General features: G+C 37.9%; 1 protein-coding gene across 42 annotated transcripts in view; it reads left to right on the forward strand.

Moving 5' to 3' along the window:
• The first annotated feature begins 840 nt into the window (after positions 1-840).
• The window catches only part of LOC122562121 (receptor-type tyrosine-protein phosphatase delta), a 2,454,643-nt gene continuing 2,439,295 nt past the window's right edge, over positions 841-16,188 (forward strand). For 19 of the 42 annotated variants that reach the window (XM_043714668.1, XM_043714784.1, XM_043714721.1 and 16 more), the window contains exons 1-2: positions 841-1,014; positions 1,172-1,284. The gene's annotated coding sequence lies outside the window, so the exon portion shown is untranslated. The remainder of the gene's footprint in view (positions 1,015-1,171; positions 1,285-16,188) is intronic. The other 23 variants (XM_043714797.1, XM_043714806.1, XM_043714837.1 and 20 more) reach the window with 4 other exon arrangements.

Below are 16,188 nucleotides of genomic sequence, written 5' to 3' on the forward strand. Positions count from 1 at the left end.
CCACTTACCACTTTATTTAAACTCACTGTCTCCTCTCTCAACACTATGATCAGAATGAGTTCCCCCTCTATTTGATTGTTTAAGTATCCTCTTGAAGACGCAAGGCGATTTTCTTCCCTCAGTCACACAAGGTCAGGTCCCTCTGAGTTCCTTCCTCACTTAACTCAGTAACCCCCACCTCCGTCGCCAAAAATGCTCACACCTCCAACAGCTTTACAGGGTAAATATATGTTTACCTTTAAGCAAGTCTAACTAGTTAATACACCATGCTAAAAAAAAATCCTGCTTCAGCAAAATAGTATGACCCCCAATAGTTTTGGAGATTACCCCCGCTGTTTCGGATTGTGTTTGTAACTTATCACTGCACCAACCGTTATTTATGTAAACCGTGAATTTACATAACGGGCATTAAATTTTTTTTGTCATGACTGCATTCATCAATAATACTGAGAAATGTACTTTGCCGGGAAATTCGCTGGGGTTGCTGATGGTGTTTGGGAATGCTTCGAATGACAAGGTTCCTTGCCCTTGAACCCTTCTCCATCCTATTTCATTACCTGAACTGGGTCAACCCTAAACTACGAGAATCCTTTACTTGATTTTTTTTCTGGGAGATTGGGAAATAAAGCGCCTGGGGTTTACTTCCTCGCAGAATAGTGAGGATCGTTTATGTCTTACTTGGCATTGTGACCGTCAGGAGATAGGAAGGCGGTATGCTAGTTTTCTATCTGTGTATATGCAATCTTCCCTTTGTGGAAGCCATCAAGCGGTTCGCGCAAGAAATGCAGGTAGAGATAAGAAAGTGTGTGTCTGTGTAATGGGAGCAGCAGCTCTCGCCCATACCCACTTTCTCCTGCTCCCGTGTTACTGAGTTGGAGGGAAGCAGCGGTAACACAGACACGCTCAGTTGGTTGATGCCCACTCCCGGGTTGCTGCTGCCTCCTATCTCTCTCTGGACTGTATATATGTATGTGTGTGGGTTTGAGGAAGACGCTGCCACTCACAAACGCGCAGGTAAAGCTCCATTAGACTGACATACAGCTGTCATCCAAGACAATGTACAGATTAATTCTTAACCTGACTTCATTAGCCAAAATGATTACGTTTTAATTTCGACAGAGGGGGAAGACTGACGAGTGATGCTATGTATATATTTTCTCTTTGCTTGCAGCTAGAACGAGGCCTGCACTCGGAATTTTTTTTTCCCTGACTGAAGGAGGAGAGAAACAAATCTTTGTGTTGGCTTTCTTTCCGCAAGTGGAGCGGTATTATTGACTCAGGACAGTAAGTGCTGCGTGGTTTCTTTTGCTTCCAACAAACTTGTGTTCTGTTGCACGACTTCGCTTTTGGCGACCTGTTTGGGGAAGGGTAAAAATAAGAGACCTGTGTGAAATTTGGAGTGGTTGTTCATCCTATCGCGCGGGACCTTTTGGCAAGGGTCAACTTAAACCAGTCTTTAACTTTCCTCAAGAAATTGTGATTTTTCTTTGTGATAATTTGCAAAATTATGAGATTCCTTTAGAGATCGTGATTTAAACTGGAGTTGAACATTGGAGCGAGGAAGGTCGATTAAAAAGTTCTGTTCTGTTAAATTGAGTTGAGTCTGACAGAAGTTACTGTGGGAAGCTACATTGCTCTTGTGAGGAATTTTGCTGGTTTGTTTGCCATGGCTTCTTTTTCTTCCCTGAGAGTGTTGTTCAGGAAAGACTTTCCCCCCCAAGTTCCACTGGTGGGGTTGGAGGAGTATATCCCGTGCTTTTTAACCACACTCCCGCCCCCCCCCCCCAAAAAAAAAGCCTTCTACTAAACCAACCCGAAAGACAACATTTTCTGATGGAATGGTTTGTTTTCTTTGTTGCAACTGAACTGTTAGACTTTTTTTTTAAATGATCGAAGTTTGCAGTGCATTCTTTTTTAAATGTGAAATTTTTTCATATTCTCCCCACCCAAAATTTGCCTCTGTTTGAAGTGATGAGTGATGTTGCTGAGTAGATCTCTCTAAATGTGAAGGCAATGGTCCGGGTTAAGTGGGTCTATGTGCAATATGAGATTGACTGCGCTGATGTGCACTGCCAACTACTGCTGCTCAAAGGATGTGTTGATGCAGCTCTTAAATGTTACTCCTTATCTTCGTCTCCCTGGTTTTTCTGGCGGAGAAACAGTTTGGTGTGTGTGTGGTGGTGGTGGTGGCGAGGGGGGGGGGGGGGGGCGTTGGTGATTGTTGGGGGAGAACCACCATTCCGGTTTGTCGCCGAATCTGTCTGCTCGAAACCTTTCCTCCCTCCCACACCCCCAGATGCATTCCGATATTATTGCGTTCCCGAAATAGAACCGTTTCTCAAAAGTCAGTTAATACGGGCACCACAAACAGTGGCTGTGTGCAACTGTATCGATGTGTGTGGCTCTACCCATTATGCTGTTCAAGGCTGCTGCAGGCATACCGAACGTTAGATTGCAATAGTTTACCAATCATTTCAGGTAAAGCAAATGTAATTAACGGTCGCGCTTCAAATGAGGAGATTCCTTCTAATTGTTCCCGTTAATTAATTAGGCACGGGCAGGATTCTATGAATAGACTCCGTAACTGGCTTCTGGGCACTGTTCAGTAACCTCCAGTCATTCACAAACTAACACACGTTAGCCGAAAATATACCGAGTGTAAGAGATTCGCTGGAGTAAGAACACACGTGTATCATCTACAGTATAACTGTCCATAAGACGTTAGTGATTACAGAATGTGAGTTAAGACTTCTCCGTCGACTTCGTCAAGATTATCGTTATGCAGCGTCAACCCACTCCCCTACGCCACCACCATCCCCCCCGCCCTCCACCCGTGCTCTATTATTAATGGATCTAATCAACAATATATCAAAGAGCATGTTTTCTGGAACATAATGGGGAGAGGGGGGCAGGTAATAAGTTGAGAAGAAAGTCAATGGAAATTCAATATCTTGTTTTGATGCTTAAAAAAAAGTATCTAACACATTACCACTTGTTTGACCTGTCTTTTAAAGTGGGGACCACAATAACTCAGTGACGTTCTGTGAATGTGGTTGGATGTAAAATTCCCTAAATTGGAGGTTTTAAATCATTTGCTGAATGAGGTGTTAATATGTTTTTTTTAATTTTAATTCAGTTTTTTTTTATTTTTGTATAGTTTTGTTTTGATCTATTGTATAATATGCAAGTTCAGTCTAATGGTTTTGGTACTTTCCAATATTTCCACATCTGTTATGATGGACATTGTTTTTCTATTTTCTTAGTGAACTACCCCTCTCTGTCGACTTTGAACTAGTTCAGTGCTTCTGATACCTCATTAAACAGAATAATTATGACAGGGGCTTGTGACCTTGTACCTTCTGTGCAGTTTTCTATCCTCAGGTAGCAATGACTAAGTGGTTTCACTCCCAATAGATTGGAAGCCATTCATTTTCATTAGTCTGCAAGTCATAGAACTTCAGCAAGCCATCACACTGCTCAGAAAAAGCTGCTTTGTACATAAAGGCCTCCTTTTTGTCACTGTATCAGTCCTCACCTGGTGTTTTTCATGGGGTTCAGTCGATTCAAACAAGAATCAAATGGTAACTGGTAGCATGTTGACTTGAAAAAGGAGGTTGCTCTTTCGGATTATTGGGCAATAAAGCCTTGGAAAGAAAATGAATCAAGTTCTCACACAGCTTTAATACAGTTCTGCAAAATCAATCAAATATTTTTTCTAACAGAATTCTTCTGAGAGTGTGCTCGGTTTTTGCACGTTATAATGGAAAAATCAATGCAGTAAGAAAATTAAATTTTACTGGAAGCCCTTTAGGCAAAGTGCAATGTAAAATATATTTTGCCTTCCCTTGGGGTTCAGCTGAGAAGATAAGAGATGGAATCTAGGTTAGCTGTCAGTGCAAACGATTGTGAGAAACCAAAGATTGCTTTTCAGGCTAAGCTGTTAAATGAATTCTGTTATAGTTCCTTTAATAATGTTAAATAAGCCACTTACTCAGATAAAATCAAAGGTCAAAAGCCCTCGTCTACCCTTTTGGACTGGGTAGCAGTCAGGTTTAATACACAACTTCCAATGCTTTGTGCAGCAGAGATTCATCAGAACGAAAACTGATTTGTCAGATCTGTATGGAGCTGTGACATCTAACTCCCTGGAGAGACAGAGTGAAAGAAGCTAAAATGGAGTGGCTTTCTGATTGATCTGATCAAAGACAATGATCAAAGCTGCAAACAAACTCTTATGTAGTGATATGACATATACGTTTCATTTGGGTAACAGTCTGCTTATTGTATGTAACACCGTGTCTCCATTAGTTTTGAGGTGTGTTTACATGCAACACTACACAGTGTCATATTCATAGAATATGCACACAATAAAGTTAATGTTGTCGGATTACAGTTCTAAGAAAATGACCATTTGGAATCGATCTGTTAGAAAATTACATTCAAGAGTTGTTCAGAATTTTTTTTAATTAATCTTATTTTCCTTGTATTACCTCCCTCAATGGAGACTGTATTTGTTTGTTTCATTCTTCCTTTTCATCTTTAGCATCATAACTAGATACATTCTAGATGTATAACTAGATCGCCATAGTATCGCTATTTGTCGACGGTGAAGGCGGTGCCTTGCATTTTTAATATTGTAATGCCTAAATTCTCAATTATTGAGATGCAAAAAGCATATTTTAGAAAAAGAAGTTTCTGGTTTATATCTTTCTTGATTTGTATATACTTTCTTTTACTATGACGGGAGCAGTGTAAGCATCAAGAGCTTGTGTCCTTGTTCATGTGACGGTGTCTAAAGTGTAGCCGATTTTTTTTTTCATTTTGCAAACTTCTTTTTCTTCACGTTTATCTCTGTAATGTGTTTATTTTTCACCTTGTAACTGGCCAAAATAAAAAATTCTGGGTATGAATAACCTGCTGCTGAAATGCAACAATAGCTATGTTATAATACTAGAGTTCAGCATATGTAGAAGGAGTCGCATATCCCGCTCGATTGATGAAAAAATAGTTCTTTTCACCTTTATTCCTAATTTCTTAATTGTCCCCCGTGGTTTGTATATTTCACCTCAACCATGCTTTCAATTTTATACTGAGCATTGGGCAATAAAAAAACATAACCTATAATTACTGATATCTAGTACTTTGCAGTTTTTACTGCCACCAGAAAGAAGTAACTTATTTTATTCCTTGCACTAAGTGCATAAAGGAATGATTACTGACTGAATGGAGTGAAACCATCTATCTCGAGCATATTCGATGGCTATACAAAAGGTGTCTTCTAGGGGACTTAAAGGTGTTTTTTACACTGTAGAAAATTCTTGATAGAATTTAATAATGTGGGAAGTTGCGATGTTTTCCTTCGATTAAGATTACATTGATTTAAAAATCATTTTTCACGTGCGAGCTTCCAGCCTGATATTGACATATGCCACAGTGTTAAAGTATTGAAACTTTATGGCTGTATAGCTCAAACATCTATTTTCAAGTTATGTAGCAATAAAGTCTGACTGCATGTATTAACTGAAGTGTTCAGGGATGTTGTTTTGTTTATAGCGCGTTTACTAGAATAGCAAGATTGCCCCATTGAGAATAGCTATTGGTGTATTGCCATCTGTGCATTGTGTTAAGCAAGTTGTATTGGTTGACTCAGTGTGACAATGTATTTATCATTCGAACTCTAATTAACTACAGCACCGAGCTGTATGAAATACTGTACTGTTGTAATTTTCCTTTTCCAAGACCCATAATGTATGGCAAAAGGATATGTAAATTACAAAAGATGCTCACTGGCTACATATATTTAAATAATATCAAACAATTTTACAACTTTGAACTATAATTCATTCTTATACTTGAGCATATGAATGTTCCTTTATTGGAATGATAGCCTTTGTATATGGAGTTAAGCTACAGGTCAGTCATGATCTCATTGAATGATGGAATAGGCTTGAGGGGCTGAATGGCTGACTCCTGTTCTTCTGGTTTATTTGCTGCCAAATCACATGCTGAACATCTTACAAACTAAAATTGGCTGAAGTTTTCTGATACTAATGTGCATCATACATGCTTCCAGCATTTTTTGTTTTTTTTTAATTGGCTCAGCTAAAAGTGCAGAAAACCATCCATAGAAGATGATTTGCTGCCTCTCCCTTGAAAGCAAGCCTTTTGCTTTTTGCAATTTATTTTCTTTTGAGGCTTGCAACTGTAGAACTCGATAGCTTTATTTCTCATCTTTATTGGCAACTTGAATAGAAATATTACAAGGAAAAAATAGTACAGGTGCTGGAAAACTTAAATAAATGCAGAAAATGCTCAGTAACTCTGGAAAGAGAGTGAGAGTTAATGTTTCAGGGTCTGACCTTTTGTCAGAAATTTACTGGCATTCTCTGTGGCAGGATAAATATTCCCTGATTTTTGAAACATGTTAATCATTTTTGTAAAGCCATCTGAAATAAGCTTTACTATCTACTTCAAATGATACCATGCTATGTCCCATTATTGTTTGACGGTTTTAAACGGTGTTACATGAAAAAATATGACCTATAGCTCCAAAATTAAGTTCAAAGATCAAATATTCTTGACTTCCAAAAAAATGGATTATTTTGCTCTAAGTGGCAAAAATTTGAATAAAAATATGTTGTGAAATTCATTCAGTGTAAGAAATAAAAATCACAATTTATTTTATTTTGTCTAAAATCTCATTCTGTAATATCAAACCATTATACTGCTATATGAAAGACGGGACACATTTTACATCTGACTAGCAAATTGAATTTATAGGGCTTTATTCTGCACAGCCTGTCACTGATCTGTGCCTCAGTGAAGCTAAACAAGATGCTTTACAGAGAATATTGAGGTCAAGAATGTTCTTTAAATTCATTAACACTGTACTACTTCATTTTTGAGTACATATAGTTTAATTGAAATCCTTACCGATGCAGGAATCACAAGTTCCACAAAATATTCAACCAATGAGAATGACACTGACATGTTGAACAGCATTTTCTGATGTGGAATAAAGTGGGATTTGCCACATTGTAACATAACTGTTTGTGTTCTCTCTGCATGAAAAATTGTTCTAATCTTCGGTGCAAGCTTTATCACATCTCTTTATTTTTCTTTCTTAGAGCCTCTGACTTGACCAGTTCATGAAAGTTAATGTGATCTCTGCTTCAAATATGAGTTTTGTGGTTTACTGTTACAGTTGCTGCCACTATGGTTATTACTGTCCTGTGTTCATTTCAGAAAGTGACATTTTAACAATCTGTGAATGCATCTGTAGCTCAGTTATCTTATGTAAGTTTTCAATGTCTATTGCCACTGGAAAAGTAAATGAAATTCCACTGTAACAATATGCCACTGCAGTTTGACTGTTTTGTTAGTACTCTGGTATACCCGTGCATATAAATTATTGATTCCAAATGTATCTGTAACTTAAACATTCCATGGAAAAAATTTTGAACCAAGCTTTTCAACAAGCTCAACTCTTCAGCTGGACCAAAACATTTGCTATCGTTCAACAATTAAAAAGCTCTTATTATAGAATTTTCTAACCTTGTGATTTATCAAATCCCTTTTGGTGTTGTGTGCTTTTAAAATATAATTTCTTTTGAATGGAATTAAAAGTACACGTTAGCAGTTGACTTTTTTTAAACTGACAAATTATGTTAAAACTTTGGATGTCAATCTAAATTAGAGAATTTATTAAATTGTTGCAATTTAATAGATTTGTGAAACTGCACATTTGGTATTTAAAATTTTAATCTTTGGATATTACAATATGATTTTCTTGTCATTGCTCCATTTTACTCTTGAAGTTGCTCTAAACCAAAATGGTGTATAATTTTCTTTGGGGGACGTGGGACCTATATGGACTGAACAAGTAAATGATGATTCTTTAAGCAAATAAATTTGAAGAATTATTAAGATGTAGAGGCTGGATTTTAATCGAGTGGCAGTTTCTGTGCAGGTGCTAGACATGGGGTTGGGGTTGCAATGTTGGTTGTAAAAGTGAGGTGAGATGTTTCTGTGTGATGGGGAAACCTGAAAATGCCTAACTTCAAAGTTGCTGTTGATCCTAAACCACTAGCACTTAGATTTGTCTGGCAGACTTTGTCTTGGAAAAGCAACTTTCAGCACGAGGACAAGTCATTATAATTTGGGGAGTGGGTGGCTATTAGCAAAAGCCAAAATGATTAATAGGTCATTGCATACAAATCCATTGGGCTCTTGCGTTGTCTAAAACTACTTAGAAGTCCAAGATTTCTATCACAAAAGTGTCAAAGTTTCTTTTAATGTGGGCCTCCAATGTAATGAGCCACAAATGAGAACAAGATAAGCTTTGTTCCTTTGCAGGGGCAAACCAAGTTTTCACCTGACAGTAAATATTTATCATTATGATAAATATACGTAATTTGTTATTTTGTGATTTTGAATTTAAAATAGAGGAATAAAGTTGATGGTCAGTTCAATGAAAGTTTAGTTTTCGGAGAAGGTCACAAGGCTTTTGGACAATGACCGAAACACATCATTGCTAAGAATATGACTCCAATTAAGTCCCTCATGAAGTCCTCTAGTGTTAATAGATAAAGTGTTTGTATGGTTGGGGTTATAACAGAGCAATATTAAAGTAATTAATTCAATTTAGCCTTCAAAAGTGCAAATTCAGTCTTTTTATTCAGAAGAATCTAGAGTTCAACTCAAACGTTAGAACAGTTTTCTGAAGAGGACCTTTTTTTCAGTTCAGGGGAAGCAATGCATCAGAAATAGTTATTAGTCTGGGATGCTTTGAAGTGAGAGAGTTGTATAGTTACATAGCACGGAAAGAGACCCTTCAATTCAACTCATCCACGCTAACCAGATATCTGAAATGAACCTACTCCCATTTGCCAGCATTTGGCCCATATCCCTCTAAACCCTTCCTATTCATCTACCAATCCAGAGATGGCCCTTAAATCTGACAACTCATTCTATACATGCACCAAATTTTGTGTGAAAAAGTTGCCTCTTAGGTTCCTTTTAAATCTTTCCCTGCTCACCTTAAACCTATACTCTATAGTTTTGGACTCCCCTACCCTGGGAAAAAAAACTTTGGCTATTCACACTAGCCATGCCCTTCATGATTTTTAAAATCTTTATAAGGTCACCCCTCAGCCTCTGATGCTCCAGGGATAATAGCCCCAACCAATTCAACCTCTCCCTGTAGCTCAAAATCTTCAACTTTGCAACATTCTTACAAATCACTTTTGCATCCTTTCAAGTTTAACAGCACCCTTCCTCGAGCAGAGAGACCAGAATTGCATGCAGTATTCCAAAAGCGGCCAAACCAATGTCCTGTGCAGCTGCAACATGACCTCTTAATTCCTATACTGAATGTACTGATCAATAAAAGCCAATGTACCAAATGCCTTCTTCACAACCCTGTCAACCTTTGACTCCACCTTCAAGACACTATAAATCTGCACCCCCAAGGTCTCTCTGTTTGGCAACACTCCCCAGGACCCTACCAGCAACTATATAAGTCCTGCCATGATTTGTGTGACCAAAACGCAACATCTCACATTTAACTAAATTAAACTCCATCTGTCATTTCTCAGCCCATTGGCCCATCTGATCAAGGTCCCATTGTAGTCTGAGTAACCTTCTTCACTGTCCAGTGCATCACCAATTTTGGTGTCATCTGCAAACTTACTAACTATTCCTCCTATATTCACATCCAAATCATTTATATAAATGACAAAAAGTAGTGGACCCAGCACCAATCCTTGCAACACACCATTGGTCACAGGCTTCCAATCTTAATCACAAACCTTCACCACCACCTTCTGTCTCCTACTTTAAGCTAATTTTGTATCCAAATGGCTGGCTCTCCCTGTATTCCATGTGATTGAATCTTGCTAACCAAACTGCCATGCAGAACATCTTGAATGCCTTGCTGAAGTCCTTTTCAACACCGTCCATCACTCCACCTTAATCAATCTTCTTTGTCCCTTCTTAAAAAAACCAAGTTATTGAGACGCGATTTCTCATGCACAGAGCCATGTTGTCTATTTCACATCAATCTTTATCTTTCCAAATATATGTAAATCCTGTCCCTCAGAATCGCCTCCAACAACTTACCCACCACTGTCATCAGGCTCACTGCCCTATAGTTCCCTGGCTTTTCCTTACCATCTTTCTTAAATAATGGCAAAACGATATCCAACCTCCAATCTGCCGGCATCTCACCTGAGGATAATACCGATAAAAAAATCTCAGCAAGGGGTCCTGCAAACACTTCCCTAGCTTCTGTCAAAGTTCTGGGATACACCTGATCAGATCTCAGCGATGTGTCCAGCTTAATGTGTTTTAACGCATCCAGCTCTACCTCTGTAACATGGACTCTTTTCAAATATCATCACTTATTTCACTTAATTGGAGACTGACACTACTGTAATGAGGGTCATATATTATATTATATTGGATTCTCTAATCTGTGTGGAAACAGGCCCTTCAGCCCAACAAGTCCACACCAGCCCTCCAAAGAGTATCCCACCCAGACCCATTTCCCTCTGACTAATGCACTTAACACTATAGGCAATTTAGCATGGCCAATTCACCTGGCCTGCACATCTTTGGAATGGGGGAGGAAACCGGAGCACCCGAAGGAAACCCAAGCAGACATGGAGAGAATGTGCAAACTCCAATCAAACAGTCGTCCAAGGCTGGAATCGAACCTGTGACCCTGGTGCTGTGAGGCAGCAGTGCCAACCACTGAGCCACCGTGCCACCCTTGGAATTTATACTTTAGGTTCCAAATGAAGATGTTTTTGCGGTTGACAGCAAGACATCAGAACAGTGTGTTGCCTCCTGGCTGCCAGGGTATGAGAGGATGCAGAATATTCTCAAAGGGGAGAGTGACCAGTAGGAGGACATTACACAAACATTGGTACCAATGACATAGGAAGTGAAAGCATGAGATCCTGAAGAAAGAATACAGCAAATTAAACAGGAGGTTTAAAAAGTCAGTCCTCAAATGTGGCAATATCTTGATTACTCCCGGTGCCATGTGCTAGTAAGAGTAGGAATAGAAGTATAAAACATGTTTAGAAAAAAAACTTGATATCATTAAAACTGGAAGTTTATGGCTGCAGAAGTGGAAAGGAATTGTTAAACAATGGCTGTCTGCACAATTCATGAAAAAGAGACTGGACAGTACTATTGAAGTTCTGTTTTTTTAAAAAGCTAACAATTAAATTTCACTAGGATTCATATCGTGGATGATGCTGGAGTTGATGTAATGATGAGGTAGGCAGTAGCATTGCAGTAATATCACTGGACAGGTAACCAGAATCCCAGGTTAATATTCTGGGGACATTTGAATCTCACCACGGAGGATGGAGAAATTTAAGTTGACTCCAATCTGGAATTAAAAGCAAGTCCAATCGCAATCAAACCATTGTTGTAAAATTTCATTTGGTTCACTAATATCATTTTAGGGAAGGAAATCTACTACCTTCACCTGGCCTGGCTTACAGATCTACAGCAATGTGGTTGAATCTTAACTGCGCTCTTGGCAATTGGGGATGAGTGAAAATGTTAGTCTAAACAGTCATATCCACATCCCATGAATGAATACAGGGAAAATAAAAGTTGAGAAAAAGTTTGAAACTTTGTTTTGATGTTTGTGTTAAGATCTTTCTAATTGTAGTGGCTTTGTTTTTTTATATTATAAATTTATGTTCTGTTAGTTAAGATCATTTCCAACCTTGTTCGAAAATGTTTGTGACTAACAACCACAACAAACAAAAATAAACTTACAATCAGATTTCATTCTCAGACCTCATTTGTCCAGTATTATCATCAGCTGGGATCAGAACACTGTAAGTTTACATAGAACAATCTATGACCCATCTAGAAATTAGGCCATATTCCTCTAAGATTTACATTGATAGGGTTTCCATTCAACCTGATTATATTTTCCAAAAAGTGGACAAATTTCTATTTTAAAATCAGTTAGAAGAACAAAATGTATCCAATGAATCAATAAACTCTTTGTTTCATTGAATAAAGTGTTTATCCATGAACATAGGAGATTTGTGTTTCAGATCTTCTGACACTGCTGCAGTTGAAATTCTTGTTTGACAGAATAATATTTTTGAAACTGGACTAGAAAGGAGTTCCACAGATGTCTCAACATCTTCAGTGTTGTCATCAATGACATGGTATGGTGAAGTTTAGAGAGGTTTTTGGTTTCCACTTTTGTTGGGACAGCAGAAATTCCACCCCTTCACCTCACAAGGCTGCAGACTAAGGAAGTGTAAGCTTTAAGTCATTTCAATTCAAAATCACAAAGTGAAATAAATACAGAATAATGGTTTAAAGAGAGAAATTATTACTTTGTGTCTGTTACTTTAAAAGCTATTTTATATTTCCATGAGTAACTAATATCCAATGGAATGAATAATTAAGACATGCTACTCTTCCAGCTCAGCGAGCAAACCTACATCCCCATCCTACACTGTCAAAGATTCAAAGTTAACTAGACTATGAATATAGACACTCTGATAATTTTCTGGGGACCTAGGTTCAATTCCTGCCATAGCAGGTGGTGGAATTTCAGCTCAACAACCTGGAATTAAGAATCTAATGATGGCCATGAAACCATTGTCAATTGTTTGAAAGTAAAAGCGTTTTGCTCACTGATACTCTTTAGGGATGAAAACTGCCGTCCTTACCTGGTCTCGTCTACATATGACTCCAGGCGAACAGCAATGTGGTTCACTCTCAACTGTCCTCTGGGTGATCAGGGATGGCCAATAAATGCTGACCCAGCTAGTGATGCCCACATCCTGTGAATGAATAAAAAGAATTGAGGACACTTAAAATACTGCACAGCTCCTTGTGTAACTGTGCATATGCAAATAACAGAAGTTTATTTTGCTCCTAAGTAGTAGTGAGTGCTGAGGTCTCACCATTTACTACTTGTACAATACTGGACTATTACATTCTTGCTCAGATGCACTCTGGCAGTTTTCTAAAATGTTAATCATGAATGTGTGTGGGGACGATTTTGTCAGTAGGCAGTTTGACGTTTTTGAGACATTGTGACTGTGTGTAACCGTATCCTTGACTGCACTCTGTTCAGGTGAAGTATTGGGAGAATCCAATCAGAAGCATGACCTGGCTGACCATGTCCCTTCCATGCAGAAATATCCAAAATCAATAATAGTGCATCTACTATGGCTGGTAGCAACTAACTACATGAAATGACAATTATACCTGAGTAATTTAGTAAAATATTCATGGAAAATCCATGTAAAAGCTGAGCTTAATTCCTGCAAATACTATTGTTTTTAAATAAACATTAGTCTCAGTTAATCACAGTACTGAGTACTGTGTAGTTCTTGCAGACCAATGAGCTGTATCACACAAAGGTAGAACTTGCTCATTGTTCATCTCCCCTGCTATGGAGGGAGCACCATATGGAAAGTTAAAGGACATCAGACTAAATTTAAAGCAAACCCAAGTAGCTTTTGCATTTCTCTAAGGAGAATTGACAGAAAATGTGGAACATCTGCTACCTGTGGTTCTGACATGCTAATGAAGACAAGAAGGGCGCAAAATAACATGTTTCTTGCTAAAAGTAAAGGTGTTGTTTATCAGGTAACTGTGGATTTGTCCTGATTTGTAAAGTATCAGAAGAGGGAAGTAACAAAGAAATGGTGTGAAACTGACAGTCTAATTGCACCTTATAAAAGAGAGAATTGAAATGATCAACAATTTCCTTTCTTTGAATTCCCTATATTTATGTTCTGCCAGGCTGCACATCAGATAGCACGAGTGACTTGTATTGCACAGGTATCTTTCACTTCTTTTCCTCTTGTGTTCTTTTGAAAAAAATACATTTTCACTTGATTTAAAATCAGGATAAACTATTGTGTAAGATTGCCACCAATCTGGTTAAGATTAGTACCTACCTCTGTGAAATTGTGAATGTAAGCATTCATTGCAGTGCAAAGACAGCATTGTATATATTGTTTCTTGTTTCTTATTGAAGTCCTGTACATTACTAGGACCATCACATTCCAATATCAATCTATAACATTGTTCTTTTACAGATAATGTTTGCAATATGGTTACCCTATCGTGGTGTAGTTGTCGGCATTGAGAGTTCAATTTTCCTTTTTAATGTTTAAGTTTAGTTTACTTGATTTAGTTGGTTATGGTATACTAAAATTTTCCAAGAACATGATAATCGCAAATATGTAAGTAAGTGTCTTGCAATTGGATGAAAATCAGCAGGGTTGAGGTGATTTCCTTTTTGAGAGGTTTTAAGTTGAACTAAAAAACTTGGTAAAAGGGCAGTAAGTTTGCATTATGCATATCCTATAGATATCTTGTTGGAGAATGGGCTAGGTCACCTCCCCCCTGTTGTGAGAGTTCATAATGGGTTTGCGAGATGAAGAATGGATTTGATTTGCACAATCTTCTGCAACTGGAAAAATTTTGTTAAACTTGAAAGGGTTCAGAAAATATTTACAAGGATGTTGCCGGGTTTGGAAGATTTGACCGACATGGAGAGGCTGCATAGGCTGGGAGCATCAGAAGCTGAGGGGTGGCCTTATAAAGGTTGGATGGATAGGGTGGATAACCAAGGTCTTTTTCTATGATTAAGGGTGTCCAAAGCTAGAGACTGTAGTTTAAGGTGAGAGGGGAAAGATTCAAAAGGCACTCAAGAGGCAACATTGTCACAGAGGATGGATATATGAAACAATGCCAAAGGAAGTAGTGGAGGCTGGTACAATTACAACATCTAAAAGACATCTGAATGGGCATATGAATAGGAATGGGTTAGAGGGATATGGGTTAAATGCTGACAAATGGGACTACATTAATTGAGGATATTTGGCCCGCATGAACGAGTTAGACTAAAGGGTATGTTTCCATGCTGTACAGCTGCATGACTTTATGACTCGACATGGAATCATGCTTCTGAATTGTTCATCCAGTGATGTTATCCTTTTTAAAATTTACTATTGTTCAGGAGACAATTGTGGGGTGTAATTTGTACTCTGTTTCTTGTTTCTTTGAAAGCCACTTGGAACACATTGTATAAAGTAAAATGACAATCCTGCCAGTGATAATCTAAATAATTAGACAAAAAATAACTTAAATCCTTTCTTGTATCTAGAAGTGTAGTTAAGTTCAAGTAAGAAGAACTTGTTGAAATGGGTAAATGTGCAAAGATTTTTTCCTCAGAGGAGGTATGTAAATTTGAAAAGCTGAAATATGGTAGATAAGGAAGAATGGTAACTCCTTTTACGAGAAAAGAATTGAGAAGGTAGGCAGAAGTGACATTGGGTAGGGAAGCAGAAATGATGCTTACAATGTGTTTCATTGCCACCTTAATCATGGAACCTCTGATTTAGAACCTATCATAATACATCAGCATTGTTATTCCATCACCTCAAAAACTGTCTGCGATATACTGCTCCTAAAAAAATTAGTTGTGTTGTCAGGCTAAAATTAAAGACTAGTCTGGAAAAGCAGCTGCTCCAGACTACATAGACACCTTAATCTAAAGTTTTAACATTTCAAATAGAGGTTCTGATGAGTATATAAGTGTTTCTTTGACATTGTAAAATGCAAATTGTAAGTGCTTTATTAATTCTGGGCCTGGCTGCTAGATGGAGCTTTACACTACAGGATGATATTCCAAATTGAGATGTACATTGCTCATCAATGCATAATAGTGTATAATTGATGGCAATGGTGATCTAGTCCATAAATCAGTCTCCTGTAAGTAGCATTGTCTGCTCTGATGATTTTAGCCTGTGCTTAGGTGAATCTTAAAAGGAAATGAGCTGAATGCACTGCGCAAAACTTAAAAATGAAATTCAACTTAGCCTATATAAAATCGGAAACCTAGCTTTACTGGGCAAAATATCAGGATTATTTTGCTAGCCAGCTACCAACATTTACGTATACTATCTATATTTTTTCATTCCAACTGTTTAGTTTCCATTGTGGTCATTTGACACAGAGATCTGCAAAATCTGTGTATAGTCGGTTCTGCTATAATTCATGTCTGTTCAATGCAAATTAGCTTTAACACGATTGAAGAATTTAAACCATTATTTATGGAATGCAAACCTTCCTTACCTGTATTGGCTATAACATAATTCCAGCCCCATTAGTTTAAATGAC

The sequence above is a fragment of the Chiloscyllium plagiosum genome, chromosome 2 (assembly GCF_004010195.1).
Source record: "Chiloscyllium plagiosum isolate BGI_BamShark_2017 chromosome 2, ASM401019v2, whole genome shotgun sequence".
Taxonomy (NCBI): Eukaryota; Metazoa; Chordata; class Chondrichthyes; order Orectolobiformes; family Hemiscylliidae; genus Chiloscyllium; species Chiloscyllium plagiosum.